Source organism: Ciconia boyciana, chromosome 5, assembly GCF_034638445.1.
Source record: "Ciconia boyciana chromosome 5, ASM3463844v1, whole genome shotgun sequence".
Classification (NCBI taxonomy): Eukaryota; Metazoa; Chordata; class Aves; order Ciconiiformes; family Ciconiidae; genus Ciconia; species Ciconia boyciana.
Genome location: NC_132938.1, coordinates 27,175,533 through 27,188,000, shown reverse-complemented (window position 1 = coordinate 27,188,000; position 12,468 = coordinate 27,175,533). Strand labels below are relative to the sequence as shown.

General features: G+C 42.1%; 1 protein-coding gene across 20 annotated transcripts in view; it reads left to right on the top strand.

Moving 5' to 3' along the window:
* The window catches only part of APBB2 (amyloid beta precursor protein binding family B member 2), a 200,235-nt gene that overhangs the window by 30,855 nt on the left and 156,912 nt on the right, over positions 1–12,468 (top strand). For 4 of the 20 annotated variants that reach the window (XM_072861650.1, XM_072861646.1, XM_072861647.1 and 1 more), the window contains one exon: positions 7,013–7,062. The exons of the other annotated variants lie outside the window; for them this stretch is intronic. The gene's annotated coding sequence lies outside the window, so the exon portion shown is untranslated. The remainder of the gene's footprint in view (positions 1–7,012; positions 7,063–12,468) is intronic. 20 annotated transcript variants of the gene reach the window in all.

Genomic DNA, 12,468 nt, shown 5'->3' with positions numbered 1-12,468 from the left:
ATTACTCTCGTTTTTACATTTGCAAGACTATATTTAAAAGAAAAGGCTTTATTGGTTAAAAAAATATACTTGCCACTTGTGACAAGTTACCTGTCCAGGCATTCTGTCCTTTGCATCTCTACTTTGTAATGTGAATGAAGTTATAATATATGTAAGCAACAACACTTAGACTCTACTATAATATTATTTTATAGCACTATAACTGAAGGTCTTTAAGCCTTACTGTTTTATAAATTGGCTTTGGGTTTTTGTGGGGAAAACACTGCTGATATATTCATCAAATTTAAGGGATTAAGATGAGGAGGAAGTTAAATACTGTGAAAAGTGTGTTTGAATTGCAGAAACAAAACCAGGGTTGTATGAAAGATGTTAGGAAACAATCTGTTCTCTGTTACAGTTTTAGAGATCTTCAGTGAAAAAGAGGACTTTTTTTGTTTTTGCACACCCTGAGGAATGTACTCTTTTGTAGGTGGGGTACCTTTGAATGCTTTAAACAGCCTAATCAGCTCATAAACAAAGCCACCCCAAAGGCTGCTTTCTTAGTGGAAGGACTGTGCTTGTGTGGTATGCGTTTCTGGCTAGATCCAAGTAGGGGTTTTTTTGGAGGCCTTTTGCATTTTTTGTGGTAACCCTATGAACAAAATATTTGGAGAACACACCCCTGTGGTGTTCCTAGGTCTCCTCTTTTGTCAATGATCTGTTGTTTGAAAGCTGTGTCTAGAATAAAGTACCCGACTACCTTTTCAAAGTGTATCTTTGACATATTTCTATGCTCTGCATTATTTAATATAAATAAAAATACTACTGCAATATGCTCTTAAGGTGTTGTTCAGCAGCAGTGTAAGCCAGTGTAAGCTGGTGGTTTCGCCGGTGATGCCTTTGTAGGCAAGCTTCAAGTGTTAGACTACAGTGTTAGCAGTATGGGTTGCCACATAATTGGACTTTTATATTAGAAGCAACTGGATGTGTTTCATGATTTCTGGAGAAAGTAAGCATTCAGTTCCCTGGGGTGAATTTGCTTGATTAGCTGTCAGACTCTCTTAACTTTCTAAAAGCCATCTCTTATCTGATAATAGAAAATAGCGCCTGACTGTTCAGGTTGGTGCTGAGAAGCAAGGAAGGCTCCCTGTTCCCCCTTGTGCCTTGAAGAGGCTGGGCACCTCAGGTATGTGGCTTGTGGGGTGCTGCTGAGCATCTTCTCCTCAGCTCAGTTTGCTTCCCTGCAGAGGATCAGACTGAGTGACTGGTCTTGGACTTGTTGCTGCATTTCCCAACTGGCCCTTTCCTAGCAATGGATATGTATTTCTCTCTAGCTAGCTTATGGTGCTGCAGGGATGCTGACAGAAATAGTTCACAAAAGCAGGGTAGTAATGCTTTAAGGATACCCCAAATTGTAGAAGAATCTGAACTTCTGTAATGCTAATATATAACTGTGTTACCTTCACACTGCCTACAACTGATTGTTGTTGGCTGGTTGTTTTTAAAGCCAGCCCAAGCACAGAGGGGCCATTGCTGGTGTTCGGTTCCACTTTCATCAGACTTTGTGGATGGTTATATACAGCCTCAAAATGCAAACTCTTAGTGGAGAACAATGTAGCAAAACATACTTAGGGAGTTCCTTATGAATAGCTGTGTTCATGTGTGGTTTTTTTGTTAGGTGTGTGTTTTTGTTTTTTTTTTTTCTTTCCCGAGCCCTAGCCTGGGTTTTCTGTGGTTAATTAAACCTGGCTTTACTTTATTTTTTCAGTTCCAGAAGCCTGTCACTTGTTAGGTGGATCAGCTGAACTGTGTGCACATGGGCTCTCCTTTCATTGTACCTGGAAGCTAGAGGTATTTTTCCAGGGACTTTTCGGGCCTTTTGTGGTGTGGAGCCATTGGAACTGCACAGGGATTTCTGGTGTGTCTATATAGTTTCTGTGCACTTTAAGCAACTGATTATCAGTGACATATTAACTGTATGTTAGAAGGAGTACTGAGCAGTTCAGGTATCAAGTTGTTGGGTTACTTGTGTGAACAGCAGGAACATCAGCTCAATCAAAACAAACGAAAAAGCTAACTAAAGTATGCTGCAAACGGAAGAAAAGGAAATTAGTTGTTTTAAAGGACTTAGTCCTTTTAGAAATATTTAGAGCAAAAGCCATCCAAAGTCCTGCCTCCTTGTTCTTCTGAGCATTTTGGTCTGCAGCTGGCTGTATTTCTTTCAGTAGCAGCCCCCGTGGCTTACAGTGCTACCTGCCAGCATGGCAGAACTTCTCAAGGTGGCCAGGATGACAGCTCTTTTGTTATGCATGTGCAGTGTTTCCTCTTATGGAGATCTCTGTTTCCACGCTGTAGTTTGTGGAAAGGAAGTATCACAGATTTGTGGTTTGTCGTCCCCCCCCCAGTCACCTCTTGTGTTCAAAAGCAAGTGCCCTTGCATAGGAGTATCACGCTGCAGTATTTTGTGCAACGGAAAGTTGGCTTGTGAATGTATGAACAGAAATGAGGTGGCTTTTTTCTGTCCTGGGGATGTATACGATGGTGGACTGCTAAAGACACTTCACTGACATGCATGTCTTCCAGTTAGCAAAGGAAACTGTGTTCCTGAAGATAAGCAAGGGCTGAAAGCAGAGAGATCCTGTCCTGGCTGTTGTCATCACTGATGCTGGCCTTTATGCTGCTGTGATTCTGGGAGACCTAGCGGCCATCTACTGCTGGGTTAAGGCCGCTTTACATGATTGGAACAAGACAGTGTTAACTTTCTTGGACCTGCCCAGACAGCGTACCATAGCTGAACAGTGTGCTATTTTAGGTAGGTGCACAAAGAGGGTGATTTGCCTTATCTGTTGATGGGAAGGGTGCTAATGCTCTGGAGGATTCCTGTCGTTCTTGTGATGGAAGTCGGTCTGGGCTTTCACAAAACAGAGCCTCGGTGTTTATAACAAAAAACCAAAGGTGCGAGGTGCTAGCATGGCCTCACGTCCCACTGTGCAGTAGCTCTCCAAACTGCTTCTTTTGGTGGTTGTCCTTGGGACTGTTGTTGCTTAAGTAGGATAAGTATATCACCTGTCTAGAAGGAACTGCTTCACTGTGGGGTGGCTGCTGGCTTGTATGTTTTGGATCAAAATATGGTTAGGCATTTGCATATATCTCTTTCTTTTTTTAAAGCTTCTGGATGCCTCTTTCAGTTCTTCATCTCCCTGCTACTCCTGCCTTTTCTGAGCTCCAGCAGGGATAGTCTGGGTCTAGTCATCGAGTATAGGGTGAATAGAGATATTCCTACCATGGCATGTTTCTTGAAGATGCTGTAGCCAAGGTCAGTGAGACAGGCTGGGAATCACTCAGTAAGTACAAAAAGGAATTAGCTGGATATAATGACTCCCTCCCTAGAGATGTTTGTCTAAGCATATATAAAAGTGCTTGTGGACTGAAGTTTGCTACTGCTTCAAAACCTTAGTCAGCATGCAGTATAGTGAATGCCTGGGAGGTGCATTTTTAAGCTAGCGTAACCAAGCAGAGAAGTAGTTTGAGTGCAGGGGGATGCCTTGGAGTAACTTCTCTGGAGCGAATGCAGTAAAGTGTACCACCTAAACGGTGGGTTGTTGTGGTTCTTTCAGACATGACTTAACATGTCCAAGTGCAGAGGGAGGAAATATTTGAGAGCTTTGCAGTGTGCTTTTTAGAAGATAGTAGTAGATAATTCAGCAAAGCTCATGCTTGGAAGTTTTGAAGGAAAGATTTACTGTGAAGAGCGTTCAGGAGGCTTGGTTTGGAGGTGCAGAGGTGAACATGCTGCAGTTTTGTTGGCAAGGGGCATGTCTCTGGCTGACCTGTGTCTCATGGTGCGCACTTGTCATTTGTCCCCGTTTAAACTAGCTAGTTGCATTAGATTGCCGGGGAGGAAGTTGAAGTACTCCATTTTCCTTAGTGATGTTGAAATTAATTGGATTTATGACATCAAGGGAGGAATATAAGCCACAGGTAGAAAATGTATTCCAGTTTTGTTGTATCTAAGCAGCTCTTATTTTTCAAATTTATTACACTGTGTAGTGTTATGCTTTACTGGTCTGAAGTAAGCATTTTAGCGAAACTGAGTGCTCATTCACTGGCTTCCACGTCCCACTGAAGCTCGGTGCTTTGCAAGAGCTTTCTGTTCCACAGAACTTCTGTTTTCTTTATTTTTTTGGACTACTGCCTAGTGTTGCCATTTCATGCTCTTGCCATAAAGTGGTGCGTTAAAACAGGATGCCTTTGTCCGTGCTCAGGCGCCGCTATTTTGAGGAGGGGGAGTTGGTGGGAGGGAGCGGGTGGCTGGTGCTTACAGGCCCCTGGAGGAACTAGGCAAAATGGTGCCCATTCATGGGGCCCTAGTAGTAAAGTATACCTTCCCCAGTGTTTCCCCACTGTTTTACTTTGACTCTGAGAGTTGCCTGAGCTGTGAAGAGCTCCCGGCTCTTGGTGCTCAAGGATATTTTGGTAGTTGGAGGTGGAGTGCCTCCACCATTTTCCCTGCAGTCTCCAGGCAGCAATGAGGGCATGGAGGTACTGTGCTGTGGGGCTACCAATGAAGTCCCGCTTGTCCTATTGCAAGTGTTGCTGAATCCAGGCTGACCCTGTGCTGATCAAGCTTTGGTGGTAGGAGCTTTGTGTCCTGTGGTAAATAGGTTCAGCAAAAGATGACTTTTGAGACCAAGCAGTCCTTAGCTATGACTCTAGGTAGGCACAGAATGATTGCCTTGACTGTCTTGTGCTGTGTCTGGCTTCTGGGCAATGGGAAGGGGAACGTGGCAATGGAGGGCGTTCGCTATGCTGCATTCAGCAATTGCTTTCCTCTAGGTATTTTTGGGCTGTCTTGCTACTAAACCCCCAGTAGTCTTGCTGCAGTGCGGTAGTTCTCGAAGTCCTGTGCGGTTTCACTTGGGAATTGTGGATGTATGATAAAACTTGCAGCAGACGGGGGGAGGATTTCCTCTCTCCTTGATAAAAATAGTCTTTGGCTAAGGAGGAATCGTAATTCCCAGAAAGTTAACTCGATGTACTGGGCAAAAATTGGCCTGTTGGGAAGTGCTTGCTGCAGACTTGCTCATGAGCTCCCAGAAGGTAGGTGTGTGGTACCATCTCTGACGGCCAAAATGCTGAGAGGACAGTAGCTGGATGTGGGAGAGGAATATTCCATAGAAATCAGTTGTTGGCTGTGGATTAATTTCTCCGAGAGTTTTGGAAATTAGTCTTGGATATTTGGGGCTAAAGACTAACTGGTGTCTGGGGCTGGTGTCCTCTTCAGAAATGAAGACTAGCAAAAGGAGGGGAGTACCTGAGATTACATACATTTCTGATGTTAAAATGGACATATTTTGTACATCGTGAGAGAGGTAGATTTTTGTTCTGCTTTGCAGTTCTCCCTTAAAAAAAATTACACTTTCTTTGAGCTCTGATTATTTATTTGCAGAACAGAGCAATTGTGTTGTCCTCCCTGATGTTTTATTATCCAAAAATTAGTCCAGAGGCATGTAGGAGGACTTGATGGGAAAACCCATAAACAGGCAGTGTGGATGAGGGAGCTGGCGCTGCTCATGCTGGCCCTGTAGTGTTTACAGCAAGCAGAAGTTGCAGTGAGACCAGCCTGGCTATAGGCTGTTCTGGAGGTGTAGGGTGACTGTATACTGCAGTATGCTGTCTGACGCTCTTCAAATTAATTGCTGCGGTTTAGTAATGAACGATGCTTCCTCCTGCGGTAACAATGTCGTACCCCTGCAGCAGGTACTGATTCTCACAATGTATCTGGTCCCTGATTACTTACAGGTCAGAGGGAGAACAAAGTTGTCCTTGTTTCCTCTGTGCAAGTTGTATTTTGACAGGTGAGATGCAGAAATGCAATTTTGACAAGTTTTGCATGGTGGGTAATGCATACCAGGCTGGTTTTGCTGCTGAGTCACTTTAAACAGGGTAACTTCAATGAATGTATTATTGCTGTGTCGATGAAGAACTCCATCTCAAGTTAATCAGTAACGACTCGACTGTTTAAGTCAGTAATATGCTTGCTTATCACTTCTTCCTACTTAAAAAAGGGTTGTAGTGATTCTGCTGTTTCGGACCATGGGGAATGAAAACATTCAAAATATGAACTGCGGTCCTCTTACTTACCGGTTACCATAGAAATCTAAATAAAGAATGCTCTGCAAGTAGTGTAAATATAACACTTAACTTCCACAGCTCTCACTTTCTTAAAAAGACATGCCATTGTTCAGATTTCTGCAGTAACTGATCAGTAAGGGCTACTGCACACATTCTGAATAAAATTGCAGTAAAAGTGCTGTATTTACACTATTTGCAAAGTGTTCTCAGTATCAGAGAACTTTTCCATTACTGGCTTTTAACACCAATTTGTTGTTGAGACTTGCCATGGTAAATGAGACCAGAAAAAGCTGCTTTGCATTCTTTGTAAGAGCTGCAAAATACTCAAGATTTTATGGATTATGAATGAGTCCCCTACAGAACTGTTCCTGTAATTCCAGTGGGAAATGCGACCCAGTGACATGCAGAGCAGCCAGCTTAAAGCTGCAGCTAGAAGCTCAGGAAGCAGCAAGATGTCTTGTCTGGAAATGGGCTGCTCTCCTGGGAACCACTCAGACTCTCCCCTGGTCTGGCTTTCTCACTCAACTTGTTACATAGCCCAAGAATGGGGGATGGAGGCCAGCTGGCTTTTGGGTGTCTTTGGCCTCTGCAAGTTATGGTCTGATTTACAGCAAATCGGTTTGTGACCTAATATCCTTTTAGGAGCTGAGAGTTGTTGCAGAGTAAAGCTGCTCCAGGCTTCCCCTCGCTGTCCTTAGGAACACATATTATGCATGTCTTATCTGGTGAGACCTGATGGTATTTTCACCACTTTTCATTGTCTTCAAAGTAAATATTAAAACTTTTTTTTTAAAGCAGTCACTGTGGTTTCATCAGTTTTCATCTCTTTCCAGTCATCTCATATAATGTAAGTCACTTTCATATTCCATTGATTTTTTTATTTATTTTTTTTTCCTAGGGCTGTCTGGCTGGTAGTAGTAACCTCCTTGCAGAAAGAGAGCTAAGCACGTAAGAATTTTAAATGAGTTTCCATCTGGTGTTGTTTTTGGCTTGGTAACAGAAATAAAAATGTTTTGCATTTTTACAGAGTAGAGGATTTTTTTTTTCCTCCTGATAATTAAAAACTGAATCCAAAAAGCAAAATGGAAATTTACAGGTTTCCAGAGCCTGGTCACTGAGCTGTGCCCTTACATCAGCACGCAGCTGGGGGAAACCAAAAAGCATCTGCACCATATGATGGATGGGCAAACTGGGGATTTTTATGGGCAAATCTGAGCTGGTATAGCTTCCCAACAGCTCTCCAAGCAATGTAGCTGTATTCCTGAGATGCTGTGCTCTTGGAAGTTTCTAAGTTAGCTCTACTAGTCATCTGTAATTAAACCAAATAAAGTCCCCGTGCCTACATAACATTCAGATGTTGGACTGGATAATTCTGTGCAGTACTTCTTTGGGTGTTGGCATTCCAATAGCTGCTTAACATCCTGGTGCAGGTTTGGAGAAAACCAGGTAGCAATTCTGGATGAGGAGGTTAATGCCACTTTCTTGAATTCCCCCCCCCCACCCCCCCCTTTTACTTTTTTCCCTCACCACTTCAACTTCTAACCTTGCCCTAGTGGCTCTGGCTGGGTGAGGTGGATGGCACTTCTTATCTGGGGAGCACTGAAGCTTTTGCAGATACTGTCAATTTTGCTGTATTTGTCCGGAAAACGTGGGCACCTTTTTAATGAACGGGATGATGTTGCATGAGGACAGTGTTGGGAGGTCTGCTCCTCTTTCTCAGTGACTCTGTCATTATTTGGTGGGGCTGGTGCTGGTCTGTTGCTGTCCTTTGGCTCTGTGCTGTGCATGCTGCAGAAATGGCAATGGAGGGTGTTTCACCTTCGTGTCACTCTAGTCTGGTCTGACCAATGTGCCTGGCTTGAGGTGCCTCCGTAGGGAAACCGAATCCCTCCCCATGGAGGACTGGTGCCTGAACGTACCTCTGAAACCGAGGAGGAATAATACAGGCATTGTTCACCGCGGCTGAGACCGTTTCTTTTTGAGGTCAAAAGGATCTGGGGGACATATTTAATGGGTATTTGATAAAGTTTCAAGTCTGTTTTCTTGATGTCCTGCCAAAAGAGAAATAGTTGTTTCAGTAGCAATTTTACCAAACTTCTGTGATAAGAAACTGATCTGAACTCAAAGTGATTTTTTTAATGGATCTGCAATTTTGCTGCTTTTTCCATGTCCCGCTTTCTAAAAAGCCTACTCAGCAAATCTAGCAACTATTATATCAGTTGACTATTGGCTGTGTTTTTAGATGCTTGCAAAAATAGTAGATGGTAGAATTTTAGCCAAGCAATTCTATTCCTTAGATTTGTGCTAATATGGAGTTGCATTTCTTTTTTCTTCCACTAGCTCCTCAAAATTAAAGGCAGTTCTTACTAAGGTGTAATATGATAAAGAAAAGTTGAATTTAGATACAGCACTGCCAAGTAATTGTAGTCTAGTGCACTAATATAAATGTAGCTTGAAATACACTTAACTGCATTTGAAACAATTTCAGCTGCAAACTAATAGTATGCTTTTTTGGCCTTCTGGTTTATACATGGTATTTCACTGCTTGTAGCTATTGGCTCTTTTTCTGTCCTCACGAGAAAGAAATTTCTAATTTAATATTTAATTATTTAATAAATTTACTATTTATTTTTCAGTTTCTTCAACAGTTACCAAAATTCAAACATTTTTAGGTTAAGGGCTTTTCTGTGTTTGCCTCTTCAAAGGAATAGAGATTCACAAAACAGCACAGAATTGCTAAACTGGAGTCTAGAAAACAAAGGTGAAAGTTTTAAAAGTCCCCAGCTTCTGACTTCAATGAGAGCAGGGAGGTCAATGCAAGATCTACCTGCACTACTCACGAGCCATGTCCAGGTACACAGGACATGCCTTAGCATGGTGATGAATGAGGAGGTGGAGTTATGCTGCTTTCAGAGAAACAATGCTCCTTTTTTCTGTATTTGTTTATTTTTAAATTATCATAACTTGGAGTGTCAAGTGAAATCACCAAACTTTGCAGCCCTGTGGTTTTAAGAACTGCATGTAGGTGTGTAAGCCATTCAGTTTTGAGCACTGCAGAAACAAGAGCTTCAACTGAATTTCTTCAGTTTATAATTAAAACAGAGAGGATGAGTATGTTAGAGGTACAGAAGGTTTTCTGGGAGAGGACTTCTCGCAGAATGAAGAGCATCCTTTTAGCCAAATGGGTTTGAGTAGAATGAAAATTAATACTACAGCTAAGCCAGTGAGTTACTGCTGGAAGAGGCTATCCTTATTCCTTTTTGTTTGGGTTTTTTTTCACATGTTGTGTGATGTGGCCCTGCCTTCTTGTTTCAGTCAGCTCTGGGGCACCTTTTTTTTTTTTTTTAATACCAGTCACTGGGAGTTAAATACACTGTCTGGGTTCATCCTACTCCCTCTGTCCCCCTGCGTGTTCTGCTGGGTTAGTTCTCTGCGTAGGCTCCCTGCCCAATTAAATGGGTGCCAGAATGGGCACAGGAGGATCAGGAGGTGTGAGAAACCTCACCTTAGCCCCCATGTAGTCTGGGAGGCTCAGGGTGTGCTGAGCCCACCAGGTAAGTGGGAATGGCACTGAACAGAAGTGCTCTGGAAATCCAAATTAAAACGTTTCTTATGAAAGGGGAGAAGGACCCATTGCAGAGAAGCAAAACTTGCATAGTACTTTTGTTTTACTGGGCACAGTGCTGTTGGATTTTGGGTGCATTGGTTTTATTTTTTCAGAAACATCAGAAGTTTCTTGGGATAGGGGAGAGATGATCTGTTGGGGCTCTTGCAAACTGGAATTACCCAAATTGAAGACAGACATTGAAATGCAGTGGGTATTCATCTCCATTCAGCACTTCATAGTAGGTAAAAACGCAGCTTCCTACTCTTGAATCCTTCGTATCTTGCTGTGTATTGCCGTTGCTGCTGTTTCTGATCTGTGCTTATTTTATGCCTGTGTTGTGGGTGTGAGTTCCCAGAGGTATTAGTCCTTTGGGTTTCCTTTCAGGTGTGATGAAGAGGAGACTGACCTCTGTGGCATGCTCACAAGAAATAGTACTGTGAGAAATTGCCTCTTGCCTGTACAGAACCTGGCTTCTCCACCAGCAGTAAAGTGGTTACTGAGCCTTTTTTACTCACCCTGTTTGTTTTCCTCTGACAAAGTAAATATACACTAATTATCCTGTGGATTACGTGGTGCAATTTCCTTGTTCGTTTTAAATTGCATCAGTTCTGTGCCACTGCTAGCTTAAGGACCTTTGACACCAGTTTGGCCTTGAGTTTTGCAGACATCAGATATATACTATATTGTAGTAATCTGTCAGAAAAGAAAGTGCTGCAAAACGTGAATAGACTTTGAGAATAAATGTTTCTAATACTTCTCTAGTGTAAGCATCGGCAGTATAAAGCTTTTGTGCTGTGGAAGACTGCTGCAGCTGGTATTGGGTTTAAATCAGTCACTGTGTTTGAGAGCTATTCTGACAGCCAGTACTCGCAGTTGGGTACGCTGCAGCAGCATCATCTCTAGGGAGAGCTAAGGTGTTGTGCATGAGCTCAGGTCTCTCCCTTTCCCCATGAAAGATTTATCCCTTCATGGAACTTTGCATCAGTGTTAGATGCTTTGGAAAAGACTGTATAAGTAGGTGCATTTTCATAATGTTGTTTAGTTGTCGTAGGTGATGTCCTGTAAGGATCTGGTTATATCCTCCAAGACACTGAGCATGATCTCCCGCAATAGCTAAGCGAAAATTGGGATTCATGACACCTTAACAACTTATTGGTCTTGAGCTTCTTGATCTAAAACAAGAAGTTGACTTAATTTGCTGCATGTTTGCTCACAACTCAACCATAGCGTAGTAAAATGAGTGAGGATTACAACTACCCTGTTTTGAGACATCTTGCTGTTGGAAATTGCTTCTGTGGATTGCAGCATTGATCACTAGTGAGCTGGTGCAGTAGTTATTTGAAAGACTAGCTCTGTTAGGAAAGCAAGAGCTCCTTACATGCTCCAGTCATGGGCTTGGATATATTAATTATCTTGTAGTTTGTAAATTGTTCATTCTCAGGTTTATTGTTGTTCACAGTTGCATTCCACCAAACAGAGCAACTAAATGGGTTGCTTTAGAAGAAATGCTATTGGGTCAGGACCATTTATAGACCCTTGGGTTTTCTATGGGTTAAGATTAATACTAACATTAGCTTTGTGTTTCACTCAAATGTGGGTATTTATTACCTGTTTATTCTTATCCCTTGGAATGTTAAACTGATACAGTAGATTTGTCTTGTTATTAGCTAGCATAAATTGCTGCTTCATTTATCGCTTAAAACAAAACAATCTTTATATAGCTGCCTTTTTTTTGTTGTCATAAAGTGCCTTAGCTTTATTCGAAATGAAGGAAACCATAAGAGCACAAAATAACAGTATAGCTTAGGTTTATTGATGATAATGTGTACTTGCATATTACCTTTCATCAATGGCTCTGGTGATGTTTTGCAGACTTTCAGCAAGCCTCTCCTGTCCTGGAAGTTAGGAGTTAAGAATATCAGAAGATGTGTGATTCTAGGCAGCAAGCTGCATTACAGCAGTAGGTGACAGTAGGCTTTTCACTCATCTTGCCTGCCTCGTGTGGGCAGGTTTGGCTGAATTCCTGAAGATCAATCTTATCTTGCAGGGGCTTTGGTGTAAGAATGGTTAGTCTGAGTCTCCTCTGACTGTTGAGATACTCTTATTTGTGAGTAATAGGTGACTTGGGTTTTGTATGGCTGTTATCATGCCTCATTTACTGGTTTATCACTTTCCTGTACCTTGCTATGGTTCTCTGGTTTGGAAATTGCAGAGAGGAGAACTCCTCTGACTCTGTGTTTTGTGCACAGGATATACCTCAATGGAGGGTCTCTAAGCAGTGTCAAAATGAGTTGTATTAATACACTTTTAAAGGATGTTACAGGTTCTCTTCCAGGTTGTTTTAACACACCTGTCAAGAAGCCACAGGTACTACTTGTGGTGGTTGCGGTTTTTAGGTTTGTAAACCATCCTACAGTGAGCTTAAGCAATTTGTACAAGGCCCCTCTCACTGTTATTGGTAAAATAAAATCCTTGATCTTCCAATCTCTGAGCTGTTACTCTATGTTTAGCCTCAGCTATGATTTTTCGTTAGCTTAATATTTAAAGAAGTCTTGTAAGTGATGCTGGTTCAACTGATACATAAAAAAAAGAGGTGCCTGTAAGTGTTAGCTAAGTTGTAGCTAACTAATAGGAATATACCTCACACAGCTGCATGGTTGTAGGTAATTACCTTTTATGGTACTTGAGAGGGTGATTCAGCCTAAGGAAGTCTGAGGTTTATTGGCATTCCAGGTGTGCTCTCTTAC